At 38.0% G+C, this 20,489-nt stretch overlaps 1 protein-coding gene across 30 annotated transcripts in view; it reads left to right on the forward strand.

The window, feature by feature from the left end:
• LOC128690345 (uncharacterized) overlaps nt 1–20,489 on the forward strand; it is a 125,990-nt gene that overhangs the window by 20,614 nt on the left and 84,887 nt on the right. Inside the window, exon 1 of one of the 30 annotated variants that reach the window (XM_070086533.1) lies at nt 8,327–8,470. The exons of the other annotated variants lie outside the window; for them this stretch is intronic. The gene's annotated coding sequence lies outside the window, so the exon portion shown is untranslated. Of the gene's footprint in view, nt 1–8,326; nt 8,471–20,489 lie in introns of those variants that run through there. 30 annotated transcript variants of the gene reach the window in all.

Below are 20,489 nucleotides of genomic sequence, written 5' to 3' on the forward strand. Positions count from 1 at the left end.
CTGCAACTGATGACGTGATCAGGTCCCTTCACAATTGAATAATTGAAGCTACTAATGCAACTTGCCAGTTAGCTTCCACAAAGATCTATCAACAATATAAACCTACTAGGGAAATTAGAGATGCTTTAAGAAATTATCAAGCAGAATGTCGAAGGCATCTTCAAACGTGGCAACCACCAGTAGCTACATTGAATAGATTGAGGCAAGAATTAATTAACATGATTAGTCATCACAAACGTGACTTATGGAAATTGCTAGTTCTCCAAGCTAATCAGTATAAACGTGAGCCAGCAAAATTTTGGAGTAAGATCCGACAACTTTTAGGGGCAATGCACAAGGCTCCTAACTACCTAGTTCGTACTTTCACTGATGAAGATGTGGAGATTAAACTAGGCGATCCACAGGACCAGGCTAATTTGATGGGTGATGTATGGGAGAAAATTCTCTCCCACAATAACAGTCGTCGATTTAACAATAATCACTATCAGTTGGTAAATGAATGGAGAGATGAGAACTTAGATGATCTACAACCACTACCTTCCATCAATACATCAACTCTTGAAGACGCCCACCCACTTACATTACTTGAGATAAGTCAGGTTATTGGAAGAATGAGAAATAGAGCCTCTGGTCTCTCTGGAATAACAATGAAACAAATAAAGTTCCTACCCAGAAATTGTAAACAGTCTTTGGTTAATATCTTTAATACCATCTTGGCCTCAGGACATTTTCCAGTTGATTTTAAGACTGCTAAGATGATCTTTCTTGCTAAGCCCAATAAAGACATCCACCAACCACGGAACTATAGACCTATATCTTTACTTGAAGTCACTGGAAAAGTTCTTGAAAAGATCATTTCCAACAGACTGAATTACTATATGGAGTTTAATCACCTTTTTACTGAAAAACAGTTTGGCTTTAGAACACATAGAGGTACCCATCATGCAATAAATATTATTTTCGATACTGTTGTGAGTCTAAAACATCAGGGCAATCTTGCCCTAATTGCCACCAGAGATGTTCATAAAGTATTTGATAGCTTATGGCATGATGGTCTTATATACAAACTTATTGACCTACCAGACCATAACTGGACCTTTCTCAGGTTAATATATAACGTCTTAACTCAAAGAAAAATCATTCCCACCTTTCACGGCAGATCGACAGAGCCTTTTATACCGACAGCTGGTGTCCCACAAGGTTCTTGTCATAGTCCAATTCTATTCAACATTTATGTGAATGATCTCCCTCAACCAGAGTTTAATGGTACAATTATAACGCAATTTGCAGATGATGTTATCCATGTCGTCTCATCAACTCCGGTAACAGGAAAATACAAGTATGAGAGTCATAGAAAAAATGAATATTGAACTTCGTCGAACATCTAATTGGGAAAAGAAATGGAGAATTATGACTAACCCTGACAAAGTCCTTGTTAGCACGATAGGATGTTTTGCATCAACCATCGAAGATAAGGGGGGTATCTCCATCAGAGGAACACCTGTAGCCATTAGAAATCCTAACAGAATCTTGGGATATGAAATAGACAGGCTGCTCCACTCAACATCTCATGTAAATAAAAAGATCAACATAGCCAAAGCTGGTCTTTGCAGTCTCTTTAGATTTAGTCAAGCCCCTCTACATGTCAAAAAACATCTGTATAAAATGGTGATAAGACCAATACTCGAATACCCATGTGTCCCAATGTTGTTAGCAACAAAGACCAACATGCTAAAGTTGCAACCGGTCCAGAATAGAGCTCTCCGCTTTATTACGGGCACCAGGAGGAGAGACAGAGTTAAAATGGCAGATTTACACGTACAACAGGATATTATTGCCTTAAATGTACGCCTTGACACCCTGAAGAAGAAACAACTCTATGCAATGCAAGAACTCTACATGCCAGATAGAGAACATCCTCTCCTAGTTGAAAATACCTCTCATTATATCATCAATACTCCTCCTCACAGGACCCAAAGAATGACTCTCCCACAGAGGGTGCATCGCTTCATCCATAAAGACGATTACCATCGACCAATGATCTTGAGCAACCTCCCTGCAGATGATGATTGGGTAACACCAGAACCATTCTATGTGTACAGTGGACCCCCGCATAACGATATTAATCCGTTGCTGAGAGCTCATTGTTATGCGAAATTATCGTTATGCGAATGAATTTTCCCCATAAGAAATAATGGAAATCAAATTAATCCGTGCAAGACACCCCAAAGTATGAAAAAAAAAATTTTTACCACATGAAATATTAATTTTAATACACACAAACTGAAAAAGGCATGCACAGTTACATGACACTTACCTTTATTGAAGATCTGGTGATGATTGATGGGATGGGAGGAGGAGAGAGTCTTAGTGTTTAGAATGGGAATCCCCTTCCATTAAGACTTGAGGTGTCAAGTCCTTTTCTGGGGTTACTTCCCTTCTTCTTTTAATGCCACTAGGACCAGCTTCAGAGTCACTGGACTTCTGTCTCACAACATATCTATCCATAGTGGCCTGTACCTCTCGTTCCTTTATGACTTCCCTAAAGTGTTTCACAACAGTGTCAGTGTAATAGTCACCAGCACGGCTTGCAATAGCTGTGTTAGGGTGATTGTCATCAAAAAAGGTTTGCACTTTAAGCCACATTCCACACATTTCCTTAATCTTTGAAGTAGGCAACTTCTTCAGTTTCTCTCTCCCCTCCTCCGAACCAGTTTCCTCAGGTCTGGCCTCTTGCTGTTGAAGTTGATCTAGCAGCTCATCAGTGGTTAGTTCTTCATTGTCCTCCTCCATCAACTCTTCCACATAATCCCCACTAACCTCCAACCCCAAGGACTTTCCCAATGCCACAATGGATTCCTCAACTGGCATACTCCTCTCAGGGTTAGCCTGAAATCCTTCAAAATCCCTTTGGTCTACACATTCTGGCTACAGTTTCTTCCAAGCAGAGTTCAAGGTCCTCTTAGTCACTCCCTCCCAAGCCTTACCTATAAGGTTTACACAATTGAGGATATTAAAGTGATCTCTCCAAAACTCTCTTAGAGTCAGTTGAGTTTCTGAGGTCACTACAAAGCACCTTTCAAACAGAGCTTTTGTGTACAGTTTTTTTGAAGTTTGCAATAACCTGCTGGTCCATGGGCTGCAGGAGAGGAGTGGTATTAGGAGGCAAAAACTTCTCCTTAATGAAGCTCATGTCCCCATAAAGTCGCTCTGCCACGTCTGTAGGATGACCAGGGGCATTGTCTAACACCAGGAGGCACTTAAGGTCTAATTTCTTTTCAGTTAGGTAATCTTTCACATTGGGGCAAATGCATGGTGTAACCAGTCATAGAAAAAGTCCCTAGTGACCCATGCCTTACTGTTTGCCCTCCACAGCACACACAAATTAGCCTTGAGGATATTCTTTTGCCTGAACGCTCTGGGAGTTTCTGAGTGATACACTAATAAAGGCTTCACTTTGCAATCACCACTAGCATTGGAACACATCAACAGAGTAAGCCTGTCTTTCATAGGCTTATGTCCTGGGAGTGCCTTTTCCTCCTGAGTAATGTAGGTCCTGCTTGGCATTTTCTTCCAAAACAGGCCTGTTTCATCACAATTAAACACTTGTTCAGGTTTCAGTCCTTCACTGTCTATGTACTCCTTGAATTCCTGCACATATTTTTCAGCTGCTTTGTGGTCCGAACTGGCAGCCTCACCATGCCTTATCACACTATGTATGCCACTACGCTTCTTAAATCTCTCAAACCAACCTTTGCTGGCCTTAAATTCACTCACATCATCACTAGTTGTAGGCATTTTTTTAATTAAATCCTCGTGCAACTTCCTAGCCTTTTCACTTATGATCACTTGAGAGATGCTATCTCCTGCTATCTGTTTTTCATTTATCCATACCAATAAGAGTCTCTCAACATCTTCCATCACTTGCGATCTCTGTTTCGAAAACACAGTTGAACCTTTGGCAAGAACAGCTTCCTTGATTGCTGTTTTGTTGCCCACAATAGTAGCAATGGTTGATTGGGGTTTATTATACAACCTGGCCAGCTCGGAGACATGCACTCCACTTTCATACTTAGCAATGTATAGTAATTCTCACCCTTATTGCTGTAGGGTTGGCACTAGAAGCTTTCTTGGGGCCCATGGTCACTTATTTTGCAGATAAAATCACCAAAAACACTGTAATAATACGAAATGTTCCGATTGTATGCTTGGATGTTACCGCGGAGGCTGGCTGGTAAACAATGCCACCGGCGGAACATGTGAGGCTGGCTCAGGCCGCACATTAGACACGTCTCGGATGAACAGCGTTGAGCGGGTTTTTTAGCAGTATGCGAGGCAAAATCTTAGCGATAAAATGTATCGGTATGCGGATTTAACGTTATGTAATGCCAACGGTATGCGAGGGTCCACTGTACTGTACTAAGAAAATCATCGCCCCCAATTAGGGAGATATCTTGTATAACATTCTACTGTAGAAATTATGCTACATTTACTATGGCAGGACACCACCTTGTAAGAAGCTAATGTGTAAAGTAATCCTTTATGAAGTGTCCAGAAAATTGCCTTCATTGTCGTTTAAATATTCGTTGTGCAATCGCAGAAAAAAAAAAAGCAATTGCAACTTGTATATTTACTACCAATTCAGAGTCATGTACTTATATATCTGTTATATATATGTGACTGATGGGTTAGTATTATACCCCTTCATGAATTTTTTATTATTCCACATACACTTTTTAAATTGCACCAAAGTGGTTGGGCCACTTACCTTTAATATCCTGCCTCACTCCCCCCTCCCACCATTTTCCAATATTTCTATCCTTACCCATCCTTCTTCCTTACCCATCTTACCAAAGACTCTGGTCATAAGAATTGAGAATTAAATGTACTATTATCTTATCTAGTTTTAATTAGTTACTATGTATTTGCCTGAAATGCCTCGACATGATAGTGGTTATCTTTGTACAGTGGACCCCCGCATAACGATTACCTCCGAATGTGACCAATTATGTAAGTGTACTTATGTAAGTGCGTTTGTACGTGTATGTTTGGGGGTCTGAAATGGACTAATCTACTTCACAATATTTCTTATGGGAACAAATTCGGTCAGTACTGGCACCTGAACATACTTCTGGAGTGAAAAAATATCGTTAACAGGGGGTCCACTGTACTTAGCAAACCTTGTGGCTTAGCGCTTCTTTTTTATTACAATAATAATAATGTACTTAGCAAATCAAAATTGTAATTACACATTGTAACTTTTACAAAGAGATAGAATTATTATTATTATTATGTTCACTTTCAACTTTCTACCTTTACACACACATTATTTACCATAAAATATTTGTAGTCTTAATGTAGGGTGAAAGGTGAAAAGTATTTAGGTATTTGTAGAAAGTGGTGTAGTAGGTAGGGTAGTGTAGGGAAGCCAGTCTGGCCACCCCACCCACTATGTAAACAAACAGATGATGCATCTGGTTATGGTTCATAAACATTCATACAAACACCTTACATTGTGTACAAGTTGTCTCCACAGTGGTACAGTAGAATAAATAAAGACCAACACTTCCATTCTCATGTAATTTTTAGAAGGAATGATGCACTGACAAATTATTATTATTACGTATTATTATTGTAAGTTATTATTACAAATTATTATTGCAAATTATTATTATAATCATAAAAAAGCACTAAACCCACAAGGGTCGTGAATTGCTATATATAGAGTGAAGGCATATGAAAGGAATATTTATCTACAGTTATTCCCCAGTGTTTGACTAGAGAAAACATAATTCTTCCGACACTCCTACAGAGCCTCTTTGTAAACAAATCTCATATTTGTCAATTTTTATTCTGTGGTGTATATATAATGTTTATCTGCTATGTAATGTGTTTCTTATATAATTTTGAAGAAAATATCATAGATGGATTAATGAAAATGTCTTTATTAACGTAAAATAAGACATTTAATGTGCCCTAGAGAGATTATTATTACATAGTATTACTATGGCATCATGAGTAGAGAGACACTTGTGATTTTTATGTGTACTTACATGCCAGCACAGTGTGTAAGTATATTTAGGTTCAGGTACATATAAGCATAATTACCAGAGTACATATAAAATACGCAATAACTTTAACCCTTTCAGGGTCCAGAGGCCAAATTTCAAAGTGTGTACCAGGGCCCAAGAATTTTCAAAAAATAATTTTTCTATTTTTTCTTATGAAATGGTAGAGAATCTTTTTTTGAAGGTAATAAAACAAAAAGTACGAAATTTGATGGAAAATCGATGAAATTATGCTCTTGCGAATTTTGATGTCGGCAATATTTACGCATTGGCCATTTTGCCGACTTTGACTCCCATTTTAGGCCAATTACAGTATTCCAGTCAATCAAATTCTTAGCTATTTTACTAGTATTACTTCTATCCTATCAATTGAGCACAAGAAATCACCAAGCCAACTGTTTCAACAACAAAATAGTGACCAGAAATTGGTAATTTGGCCTATTTAGTGCAAAGTTCAAAATATTCCAATTTCAAAATAGGATTCAGAATAAACAATGCAGGCATTCCTGGCACTAAACTAACATTTCCTCTGTTCATTAGTTACGTTTTCAGGCTTTACAAATGAATTCCATTTGGATTTTTTATTCATGTAATGAATTTTTATTCAAACCAAAAAAAAGAAGATTTACTGTTATGCAATACTGTAATAATTGTATAAATAATATCACCACATTTGTGAATGTATATTAGACCCACCAGCTGTCATGTATTAGACTTGTGAGGTCATTTGTTTACTCTTGAACATCGTAAAAAATTTAACATTTCTGCTACTTTGAGTTCAGTTTCAAGCCATTTCCAGTACTAAAATCAATCAAAATCATCTCTATTTCTATAATATATCTTCCATTCTATCAAATGAGACCAAGAAATTGCAAATACAACTATAAAAAACATAAGAAAAAACTGCAAATTCACTGTTTTAATCGAAAATTACGGTCTGTTTTTTTTCTCTCATTATGCACTGTGTGCTGCAGGATCTGTTTTATGTGGTGCACACATACCACATAGATGTATTCTCTCATATCTAGGCCCAAATTTACTGCTCACAACTTATCAGAGTGAGCTAAGCTCATGGCATAGATCAACGATTTGGACCCTGAACGTAAAGCCGTAGATCTACGGCACGGACCCTGAAAAGGTTAAAACACTTAAAATTTTGGAAAATTTCCAGACCTAATCGATGTCCTCACAAAGAATGTCAACAAACTGGGTTGGGCATGCTGTATTTGAAAGACCAATTGCCGTATAGCAAATTTTGGTCATAATTTGAAATTACCGTATTAGCGGAATGCCATAAGGCGAAATACTGTAAAGCGGGGCTCTACTATACATACATTATATTGGTCTCACAAGCCACAAAAGTTCATAACATGAACAATTATGTAAATGCTTTTGTAATTGTATTTTTGGGGGTCTGAAATGGATTAAATCTAATTAACATTATTCCTTATGGGAACAAATTCTTTTGGTATAGGCACTCGAACAGCCTTCTGGAACGAAATAAGTTCATATCCCGAGGTACTAATGAATTAGAAAAGAAAAGAAAAGAGTAACAAAAACGTAAAATAAAAAAGTGTGACTTTACTGAAGTCGCCGATGTTGCCGCGTGGTCATTGAGGATTAACTTCATGCCTCTGTATCTTTGTAAGTACAGATTAGAATATTTTTGTTTATTTTGTTTTATTATCTATAGAAAAATATCTTTAATTCTGTTAGAATTTTTTTTTTTTTTTTGTTCGCAAATTCTTGGTTCCTGGCTGTCACTTAGAGATTTGGCCTCTCGACCCTGAAAGGGTTTATACTTTTAAGAGAATTATAACATTGTAAACACTGTCCCCAAACATTCCAACATACAATCATTGTTTTACCATAAAATGTAAATGATTGAACAGTAAAACTATATACATAATGTTCTTAAAGAATTCTACACATACAGCAAACCCTCTCATAACATGTAGTTACATTCCTGAAAATCAACATGATATGCAATGTACCATCATGTGAAGTGAAGAACATTTTATATGTTCTTAGTTAATAGATCATAGATGCTTTTAGTTAGGAGAATTTTGGATAAAAATTACTCTGCTGAGTTTATTGTAACATTCATGTAATATGTAATGTTCTTACAGAATTTCTCTCTCCTCTAACATGTATATTTATGTTTAATTAATTTAGCATTTTTTTTGAGAGATTCAGAGGTACAGTATGTAATATTTACGATGTGCGTTTCATTTTGACAGATATAGAGGTAATTATTTGAGAGGACTGTCAGAAGACCATTACATTTTAAAAAAACAAGAGGATTGTTTCGAAGTGTATCCGATCACAGAGTGGTATAAATTAGCTCCAGTGTCCAGGCGCAAGCTCCTCAGATCAGAGAAAGCAGAAAGAGCACGGAGGAAGTTTGTCTGAATTCATAGTTTTTTGCATCTAAAGTAGTGACAATTATCTGAGATCTTTTATAATAAGTACAGAATGAAAACATGGGTTGGACTAAGACAAAATTATTGAAAGCAGGTGGGGATAGTATAATAAGGAAGGGATTCAAGAAAATTGGCTAGCCAGATTTAAGTTTAGGAGATTGGGAAGCACAGTGTTTACACTTTTAGAGGGGTGGGAGTTGTTGCAGTTTGGTGCTCTGCTGGAGAGGCTTTATTCTTTGTCATCTTGCCTTGGTGGGAAACTGCCACTGAGAGAAAAAAAACTCGTACTGGATTATGTATTTTTTAATTCACCGGCCGTCTTCCACAAAGGCAGGGTGACCCGAAAAGATTTTTTTTTTTTTCTTTTTCAACAACTCGGCCATCTCCCACTGAGGCAGGGTGACCCAAAAAGAAAGAAAATCCCCAAAAAGAAAATATGTACTTTCATCTTCATTCAACACTTTCACCTCACTCACACATAATCACTGGTTTTGCAGAGGTGCCCAGAACACAACAGTTTAGAAGCAGAAGTGTTGCCAATATACCCTTTTCCCTCGTTTTTATTTTAATTTATATATTTTTTATGTTCTGATAATTACAATTTATAATATATATTATTATCACACTGGCCGATTCCCACCAAGGCAGGGTGGCCCGAAAAAGAAAAACTTTCACCATCATTCACTCCATCACTGTCTTGCCAGAAGGGTGCTTTACACTGCAGTTTTTAAACTGCAACATTAACACCCCTCCTTCTAAGTGCAGGCACTGTACTTCCCATCTCCAGGACTCAAGTCCGGCATGCCGGTTTCCCTGAACCCCTTCATAAATGTTACTTTGCTCACACTCCAACAGCACGTCAAGTATTAAAAACCATTTGTCTCCATTCACTCCTATCAAACACGCTCACGCATGCCTGCTGGAAGTCCAAGCCCCTCGCACACAAAACCTCCTTTACCCCCTCCCTCCAACCTTTCCTAGGCCGGCCCCTACCCTGCCTTCCTTCCACTACAGACTGATACACTCTTGAAGTTATTCTGTTTCGCTCCATTCTCTCCACATGTCCGAACCACCTCAACAACCCTTCCTCAGCCCTCTAGACAACAGTTTTGGTAATCCCGCACCTCCTCCTAACTTCCAAACTGCGAATTCTCTGCATTATATTCACACCACACATTGCTCTCAGACATGACATCTCCACTGCCTCCAGCCTTCTCCTCGCTGCAACATTCATCACCCATGCTTCACACCCATATAAGAGTGTTGGTAAAACTGTACTCTCATACATTCCCCTCTTTGCCTCCAAGGACAAAGTTCTTTGTCTCCACAGACTCCTAAGTGCACCACTCACCCTTTTCCCCTCATCAATTCTATGATTCACCTCATCTTTCATAGACCCATCCGCTGACACGTCCACTCCCAAATATCTGAATACATTCACCTCCTCCATACTCTCTCCCTCCAATCTGATATACAATCTTTCATCACCTAATCTTCTTGTTATCCTCATAACCTTACTCTTTCCTGTATTCACTTTCAATTTTCTTCTTTTGCACACCCTACCAAATTCATCCACCAATCTCTGCAACTTCTCTTCAGAATCTCCCAAGAGCACAGTGTCATCAGCAAAGAGCAACTGTGACAACTCCCACTTTATGTGTGATGCTTTATCTTTTAACTCCACGCCTCTTGCCAAGACCCTCGCATTTACTTCTCTGACAACCCCATCTATAAATATATTAAACAACCACGGTGACATCACACATCCTTGTCTAAGGCCTACTTTTACTGGGAAATAATTTCCCTCTTTCCTACATACTCTAACTTGAGCCTCACTATCCTCGTAAAAACTCTTCACTGCTTTCAGTAACCTACCTCCTACACCATACACCTGCAACATCTGCCACATTGCCCCCCTATCCACCCTGTCATACGCCTTTTCCAAATCCATAAATGCCACAAAGACCTCTTTAGCCTTATCTAAATACTGTTCACTTATATGTTTCACTGTAAACACCTGGTCCACACACCCCCTACCTTTCCTAAAGCCTCCTTGTTCATCTGCTATCCTATTCTCCGTCTTACTCTTAATTCTTTCAGTAATAACTCTACCATTCACTTTGCCAGGTATACTCAACAGACTTATCCCCCTATAATTTTTGCACTCTCTTTTATCCCCTTTGCCTTTATACAAAGGAACTATGCATGCTCTCTGCCAATCCCTAGGTACCCTACCCTCTTCCATACATTTATTAAATAATTGCACCAACCACTCCAAAACTATATCCCTACCTGCTTTTAACATTTCTATAATACTTCTTGTAATACTTCTTGTAATTTCATAGCCAATCTTTGTTCTGACACTAATATTAGGTACTGAAATAGTGCTCAAATAGTCACAATCACATTGACAGGTGAACATTTACACCTGCCTGGGTTATTTACTATTGTCTAGAAATATATACAAAATATTTACAGGTCTCAGCAATGTTTTAGGTACCCTGGCATATACCTTGAATCATGTTGTTATGAAAGGCATCCTTATACTGTTGACAGCCCAGTGACATTTGATAAATGCACACTGCTCCAGCTAACCCTCACTGTATTTGTTATCACTGTTACACACAAACATGTCTTGTCTCTCTCCTTGAAGAATCGTGTTATAACATCTGTTATCAGCTCAGTGACATTTGATAAATGGGTGCTCGGGGGAGCCCTGGCTTTGTTTTCACTGATACACACAAACATGTTTCTGTCTATCTATCTGTCTGTCTATCTTTGCCTGGAATTTTTGATTATCCTATGTAATTTACACTAAGCATAATAACTGTACCTATGTGTACATGTGAGACAGAGATATAGATAGAGATATAGATAGACAGAGATACAGATAGACAGAGATACAGATAGATAGAGATATAGATACAGATATATGGATAGACAGAGATATAGACAGATAGAGATATAGACAGATATATAGACAGAGATATAGACAGAGAGAGATATAGACAGAGAGACAGCCAGAGACATCCAAAGCAAGCCAGCCGTCCAGCCTGCCGAATGCATAAGAGCATAAGAAAGATGGAACACTGCAGCAGGCCTACTGACCCATGCATGGCAAGGTACATGTCACACTCCCCCCACCCCTTTGACTAGCACAAGCTAGTAACGTCCAACTCACACCCACCCACACTCACTCAAGTGTTTATCTAACCTATTTTTACTTTCCTCTTAAAATGGAAGTGTTAATGCAACATGGCATCAGTGAATCCCTGGTGTTTGCCACACTATTTGCTCTAGCAGGTGCTCAATTGAACTGGTGCTCCCACAAGGTAGTAAGTGCTTCCAGATTTTTTTAATAGTGCGCACACTGAGTGCACAGACCCATTCTTTCATGTCTAGGCGACTCAAGCCTATTGTGCTAAATTTGAAGGAATGAAAAATAAAATGTTGATCTACGTTTGGAGCGCTATGCGTGCAAATGTAGATATACGTTTGGACAGTTTAAGGGTTAACACTTTCAGGGTTGGCGCTGTACTAGTACGGCTTGCACGCCAGGGTTGGTGCCGTACTAGTACGCATAAATTCTAACGCCTTCAAATCTAGTGAGAGAAAGCTGGTAGGTCTGCACATGAAAGAATGGGTCTATGTGGTCAGTGTGTGCAGTATAAAAAAAATTCTGCAGCAAACAGTGCATAATAAGAAAAAAAAACGTGTTTTTGGTTTAAAACAGCGACTTTGCAGTGCATTTTTGTATGCTATTTATGGTTGTATTCTAGTTTTCCTGGTCTCATTTTATAGAATGGAAGACATATTACAAAAAATTGAGATGATTTTGATTGGCTTCATAAAGAAAAGAACCTTGAAATGATCTCAAAGTTCATAAGTAAACAAATCATGCCATACATCCAATACACATCAACTGGTGAGTCTAATATTGTTTCACAAGTGCGCTGATATTATTTATACCGTTTATACTGCATAACAGTAAATCTATTTTTTGTGAGAATAAAAATTCAAAGTGGAAAGCAAAAGAAATGTAACAAAGGCCTGGGGACATGACTAATGAACAGAGGAAATGTTATTTTAGTGCCAGGTGTCTGTCTTGTTTATTCTGGACCCTATTTGGAAATTGGCATCTTTTGAAATTTGTTTGAAATTGGCAAATTCTGACCACTTTATTGGGTAGTTGAAATTGGTAAATGGGTGGTTTCTTGTACTCATTTGATAGAAAAAAAGGAGTTCTAGCGAAATAGTTATGATTTGTGTCAACTGGTACATTAGAATTGGCTGAAAATAGGGCTCAAAGTGGGCGAAATCGCTGATGCGTAAACATTTTCGAGACCGTTAGCTTTGTGAGAGAATAATACGGTAAGTTTTCCATCAAATTTCTTACTTTTGGTGTCATTATGATCGGGAAAAGATTCTCTATCATTTGATAATTTTTTTTTTTTTTGGGGGGGGGGATTTCCGACCCTGAGAACAAGTTTAGGAGAGGGCCTGCTGACCCTGAAAGGGTTAAAAGAAAGGTCCACTGACATAATTATTCCCAGGTCTTTTACATTTTCCTTACATTCTATTTGGTGGCCCTCTTGAGTTTTGTATATAGTTTTCCTTTTGAGTTCTTCATTCTTTCCATACCTAAGCAGCTGGAACTTATCACCATTGAATGTCATGTTGTTCTCTACTGCCCACTGGAAAACCCTGTTTATGTCTTCCTGTACTTTTTCAGTGTCCTCTACCGTACTGACTTTCATGCTTATTTTAGTGTCATTTGCAAATAATGATACAAAAGTGTGCCGGGTGTTTTTGTCTGTCTGCTATGAGGATGAGAAACAGTAGAGGTGCCAGGACAGTACCATGGGGCACTGAGATTTTGACCTCGCTGATGCTGGATCTTGCCCTGTTCACTATTACTTTTTGTGTTCTGTGTGTTAGGAACCAGAAAATCCACCTGCCTACCTTCCCTGTAATGCCCAAGGCCTTCATTTTATGTGCTATCACTCCATGATTGCATTTGTCAAACGCCTTTGCAAAATCTGTGTAAATCACATGTGTTTTGGTCATCTTCCAGTGCCACCGTAATTCTGTCATAATGGTTCAACAGCTGTGACAGGCATGATTGTCCTGCTCTAAAACCATGCTGGTTCTGGTTATGTTGGTTGTGCTGGTCCATGAAATTTGTAATCTGTCATCTCATCTCACTTTCGAATATTTTTATGATGTGAGAGGTTAAGGCAACTGGTCTGTAATTTTTAGCTAGTGCTTTACTACCTCCCTTATGCAAAGGAGTTATGTCTGCACTCTCTAAGGCCTCCGGTATTTCACCTAGATCTAAGCTCTTTCTCCAAAGAATACTGAGGACTCGTGCTAGTGGTACTTTGCACTTTTTTATAAATAGAGCATTCCATGAATCTGGTCCAGGTGCTGAGTGAGTGGACATGTTTTCCATTTCTTTTTGGAAAATATGGGATTTGTACTAATGTCAGTTAGTTGGTCTGTGTGGCCTTCTTCTGGAATGAAAAATATTTCTACATTTTCTACCTTGCTGTCATTTAGTGGGTTGCTGAACACTGACTCATACTGATCTTTTAGGATTTCACTCATTTCCTGTTCATCTCCTCTCAGTAGTAGTCCAATTCTACAGATAGTGCTTAGCCTGGGTTTTGCATAGGAATAGAAATATTTTGGGTTTCTTGCAATATGCTGTATGGCCCTCTGTTCCCTTTGTGCTTCTTCTGTGAGGTATGACATCCTAAGTTTTTGCTCTAATTCAGTGATCTCTCGGCTAAGGCTATCTTTCCTCTGTTGCAACATATTTATGTTTTTGAGCAATTCAGTAACCTGTTTTCTTCTTTTGTACCATCTCCTACACTCTCTGTCTGATCTTCTGGGTTTCCTCAGTGGTACGTGCATCATACATACCTTGTATGCTTCTGCATTCAGCTTCTCTAGGCACTGGTGGAGATTTAGGTCGCTCATGTCTGATTCCCAGGGTATGTCTGATAGCTCTTGTTTTATTTTTTCCCAGTCAGTTCTATGGTTGTTAAAATTAAACTTGCTGAACATCCCGTCTGAAACATTAGTGACGCAGTTTCCTAACCCTGAGTTAACCCTTTGAGGGTCGACAGGCCCTCTCCGAAACTCGTTCTCAGGGTCGGCCAAATTTAAAAAAAAAAAAAAAATTATTTTCTCTTATGAAAAGATAGAGAATCGTTTCCCGATCATAACGACACCAAAAGTTTGAAATTTGATAGAAAACTTACGGAATTATGCTCTCGCAAAGTTAGCGGTCTCGGCGATGTTTACGGATCGGCGATTTTGCCCACTTTGAGCCCCATTTTCGGCCAATTTCACTGTACTAGTCGACAAAAAACATGAATATTTCGCTAGAACTCCATTTTTTCTATCGAATGGGTGCAAGAAACCACCCATTTATAAATTCAACTATCCAGTACAGTGGTCAGAATTTAGCAATTTTGCCAATTTCACACAAATTTCAAAAGATGCCAATTTCGGAATAGGGTCCAGAATAAACAAGAAAGACATTCCTGGCACTAAAATGACATTTCCTCTAGTCATTAGTCACGTCTCAAGGCCCCTCTTATATTCTTTTGCTTTCCACTTTGAATTTTTATTCTCACAAAAAATATAAGATTTACTGTTATGCAGACTACTGCATTAGTGTAAAAAATGGTATAAATATTATTGGTGCACTTGTGAAAGAATATTAGACTCACCAGTTGACGTGTATTGCACGCTTGGCACAATTTGTTTACTTTTGAAGTTTGGTAAAAATCGAACATTTCTGCTACTTTGAGCTCAATTTCAAGGCACCTTTCATTGTAAAACCAGTCAAAATCATCTCAATTTCAGTAATATGTCTTCAATTCTATAAAATGAGACCAAGAAAACTAGAATACAACAATAAATACTATACGAAAATACACTGCAAAGTCGCTGATTTATTAAAAAAAAATGGAAAAAGTTTTTTTTTTCTCATTATGCACCGTGTGCTGCAGGATTTTTTTTAGACTGTGCACACTGACCACATAGACCCATTCTTTCATATGAAGGCCTACCAGCTTTCTCCCACTAGATATGAGGTCGCTAGAATTTATGAGTACTAGTACGTCAAAAACCCCTACGCGTAAGACGTACTAGTACGACGAAAACCCTCAAAGGGTTAATACTCGTTTGAACTTCTATGATGTTATGATCAGAGTATATTGTCTTTGTAACTGTTATGTCTCTGATCAGTTCCTCGTTGTTTGTGAATATCAAATATGGGGTATTTTCATTTCTAGTGGGATTAATCACCTGTTGGTTTAATGACTGCTTTTCCCAAAGCCTCATTAGTTCCCTGGTATGTGCCTGTTGAGCTGGGGTACTTCTCGGAGATATTTCTGGTATAACATTACATTGCGCCATCTTCCATTTTGCATGAGGGAGATTAAAATCTCCAAGGAGTAAAATATTTGGTGTGGGATTTTCTAGCCTATCAAGTTAGCTATCTATTTTCCTTGGCTGATCTGTGAATTTCTCAGCAGTTGCTGATGGTTTTACCTGGAGAGGGTTTCGGGGGTCAATGCCCCTACAGCCTGGTCTGAGACCGGGCCTCGTGGTGGATCAGGGTCTGATCAACCAGGCTGTTACTGCTGGTGGTTTGTATACTAGGATAATTACAAAATTCCTATTTTCAACTTTAGCCCTTTCAGAGTCGAGAGGCCCTCTCCTAAACTTGTTCTCAGGGTCGAAAATTTTTCAGAAAAAAAAATTATTTTTTCTTATGAAAAATAGAGAATCTTTTCCCGATCATAATGACACCAAAAGTATGAAATTTGATGAAAAACTTACGAAATTAGGCTCTTGCGAAGTTAGCGGTCTCGACGATGTTTACGTATCGGCGATTTTGCCCACTTTGAGCCCTATTTTCAGCCAATTTTAATATACTAGTCTAAAAAAATCATAGCTATTTCGTTAGAACTCCATTTTTTCTATTGAATGAGTACAAGAAACCACCCATTTACCAATTTCAACTACCCAATAAAGTGGTCAGAATTTAGCAATTTTGCCAATTTCACACAAATTTCAAAAGATGCCAATTTCCAAATAGGGTCCAGAATAAACAAGACAGACATTCCTGGCACTAAAATAACATTTCCTCTGTTCATTAGTCACATCCCCACGCCCCTCTTACATTTCTTTTACTTTCCACTTTGAATTTTTATTCTCACAAAAAAGTAGAAGATTTACTGTTATGCAGACTACTGCATTAGTGTAGAAATGGTATAAATAATATCAGTGCACTTGTGAAAGAATATTAGACTCATCAGTTGATGTGTATTGGACGCATTGCATAAATTGCAAAAATCTAACATTTTTGCTACTTTGAGCTCATTTTCAAGGTACTTTTCATTGTGAAACCAATCAAAATCATCTCAATTTCTGTAATATGTCTTCCATTCTATAAAATGAGACCAGGAAACTAGAATACAACAATAAATGCCATACGAAAATACAGTGCAAAGTTGCTGTTAACCCAAAAGCACAGTCAAAGTTTTTTTTCTCATTACGCACTGTGTGCAGTAGGATTTTTTTTATACTGCACACACTGACCACATAGACCCATTCCTTCATATGTAGTCCTACCAGCTTTCTCTTGCTAGATTTGAAGGTGCTAGAATTTAAGCGTGCTAGTACGTCAATAACCCTGGTGCATAAGCCATAGTAGTACTTCTGAAACCCTGAAAGGGTTAATGCTTTGAATTTCTACTATATCATTCGTAGAATTCAGCACTTCTGTGCAACAGAAAGTATCCTTTACATAGATTCCTACTCCTCCCTGTGACCATAACAGACACTGTAAAAACTCTATACACATAAAGGGCCCCAAAATATGGAATTCATTACCAGAAGATATTAAAGTAACCCAGTCTGAAAATCAATTTAAGACTCTTCTCAAAAGCCACTTAATCACCCTAGACTAAATGCTAAATACTCAGTACACATTTACTCACCTATGTACTCCCACATCATAATTTCAACAATTATTTTGAACCTTTTATCCATTGTTGACAGGAATATAATTGAATCATTGTTTTCACAAAAAGCATTTTTGAATATATGAATATATCTTTTGTCTTATACAAATTAGATTCGCTTAAAATTAATAATCTACTGTACAACTATGAAGTAATTACTATTCTACTGTACATGTATAACTATGATATAATTCTTAGTGTTAAGTAGTCTGTAAGCCAATAATGTTAAGTCGGCCCATAATGCCTAGGCATAATAGAGGTTCTCTTTTGCATTGCAACCCATTATTGTCAATACAAAATCTCAATGTACTATTTGCAAAGACATAAATAAATAAATGGATATTAATTCTATCACTTCTATAAATGTTGTAGTTTTCTATCTTTGGGGGACTTCTAAACTGTGGTATCTGAGCGGCTCTGCAAAGACAGTGATGATGTATAAGTGATGGTGGAAGTGTTGAATGATGAAAGTTTTTTTTTTGGGGGGGTTTTTCTTTATTGTTGGGTCACCCTGCCTCAGGAAATGGCCGACATGTTAAAAAAAAAAATTATGTATACAGTGGTACCTTGACTTACTAGTGTCCCAACTTACCTGTTTTCTGAGTTACGAGCCATCACTCGGTCGATTTTTTGCTTTGAGTTACTAGCCAAAATCCGAGTTACGAGCGAGTTTCAGATACGCTGCCACTCACAGGAGATACCGAGAAAATATGAAAAATCAACGTGTAACATCCTTTCAATTTTGATACCACTGGTTGTGTCATCCTTCCAGAATATTCTGTAACGTATGCCCTAAGTAAAGAGAAACAATTCTGGAACGTGTGTAATACATGTTTGGCAGGCCGGCTGGTTGGGTGGCCAGCTGGCTGACTGATATGCTTTGACTGTCTCTATCTCCTGTCTGTCTGTATTGATCTCTGTCTGTGTGTCTATCTATCTCTGTCTCTATCTCACAGGTGCACATAAATACAGTTATACATGTTGTTAATTACCTAGGATAACCCAAAAAATCTAGGCAGTGCTATAATATGCTTGTAGATATAAGGCATAATAAGCATGACTGGCAAGTAATACACATTTTCACTTGTTCAGGAATCAAACTTGATGACTTTGCATCATGTGTAATACCTGTTGGTTCATAAGTGGCTGTCTCTGAGACAGAGAGACAGGTAGAGAGACAGGAAGACAGAAACACAGGCAGACAAAAAGACATAAGCAGAGACAGAGATAGACAGAAACAGAGAGAGACACAGACACACAGACAGAGCTGCTGCACTGTCAGCACTGGAGTGACACTCATTTTACACCATGCTTCAAGGAGTTTCATATATGTGATAAATGGTTTAAAACCGACAAGTTGAAGATTGAGACACTTACACAACATATGGGAATCTTTACTGAAGAAACGTTTCGCCACACAGTGGCTTCATCAGTCCAATACAAAGCAGAAAGGTGTAAGGAGAGGAGGAGTTTGAGGTAATCAGTCCCTCAGCCTGGAGTCTATGTGCTCAGTCTATCAATCTTGTAGAAAGTATAGCATAGGGCCATAGAAGTGGCTTATAGTATACTGCTGTCAGGTGAGGCAAACCAGGAGGAGAGGGGGGGGGGTAATAGTGGAACCATCCACTTTATTTATTTATTTATTTATTTCCAATTTGTGCACACATACAGAGGTACAAAAAAAATACAGATAAGAGCAGTATGCCAAAGCCACTTATACTATGCATAGCATTACGGGCTGGCTTAAAATTAACTTAAGATTAACTAAGCAATGATTATTATTATTATTATAATCAAAAAGAAGCGCTAAGCCACAAGGACTATACAGCGCTGCTACTAAGCAATGATGAAATCAGTGATAAAACATTAATGTAAACAGATAACTATAAAGCACAAGTGAGTATTACAAAGACAGGTCATATGCATTCAGTTAGGTAGTGATTCTGTTAGGTAGTGTATTTAAAAAATAATAAAGTTAGATTGGGTTTTAGGTTTAACATTTATGTGATATAATTGTGAGAAACATTTAAGATATACAATTTATAATGTTCAGTTATTCAGTATTTATTTGGTTTTGGGTGAGTAAGTAATCTTTGAGAAGAGACTTGAATTTATAAACAGGTAGTGTTTCTTTTATATTTACAGGTAATGAATTCCAGATTTTAGGGCCTTTTATGTGCATTGAGTTTTTGCATAGTGTGAGATGGACACGAGGAACATCAAAGAGTGATCTGTGCCTTGTGTTATGGTCATGTGTTCTGTTGAGGTTGGCAAGGAGATGTTTGAGGGGAGGGTTAATATCAGAGTTAAGTGTTCTATGTATGTAATAGGTGCAGTAATAAGTATGGATGTTTTGTATGGTGAGTAGGTTTAGTGTATTGAATATTGGTGGAGTGTGCTGCCTGTAGTGAGAATTTGTTATCATTCTAACTGCAGCCTTTTGTTGGGTAATTAGTGGTCTGAGATGGTTAATTGTTGTTGAGCCCCATGCACAAATTCCATAGGTGAGATAGGGGTAAATAAGAGAGTGATATAGGGCCAGGAGGGCTGACTGTGGAACATAGTACCGTATCTTCGATAGTATGCCTACAGTCTTGGAAATTTTCTTAGAAATTTGATGTATATGTGTATGAAATTTGAGTCTATTATCAAGGTGGATTCCTAAGAATTTTCCCTCTGTTAGTTTTGTGATAGGTGATCCATTTATCATTATGTTAAGAGGGACATCTGTAGCTCTGTTACCAAACTGAATGAAGTAGGTTTTGTCAATGTTTAGTGTAAGTTTGTTAGTCCTCATCCAGGTAGATATTTTCTGTAATTCGGTATTTACAGTATTGGCTAGCGTGACTGGGCTCGGGTGAGAGAAGACGTATGTAGTGTCATCTGCAAATAGTGTGGGTTTGAGTAATTGCGAAGCATTTGGAAGGTCATTTATGTATAGGAGAAAGAGAAGA

The sequence above is a fragment of the Cherax quadricarinatus genome, chromosome 19 (genome assembly GCF_038502225.1).
Source record: "Cherax quadricarinatus isolate ZL_2023a chromosome 19, ASM3850222v1, whole genome shotgun sequence".
NCBI classification, from domain to species: domain Eukaryota; kingdom Metazoa; phylum Arthropoda; class Malacostraca; order Decapoda; family Parastacidae; genus Cherax; species Cherax quadricarinatus.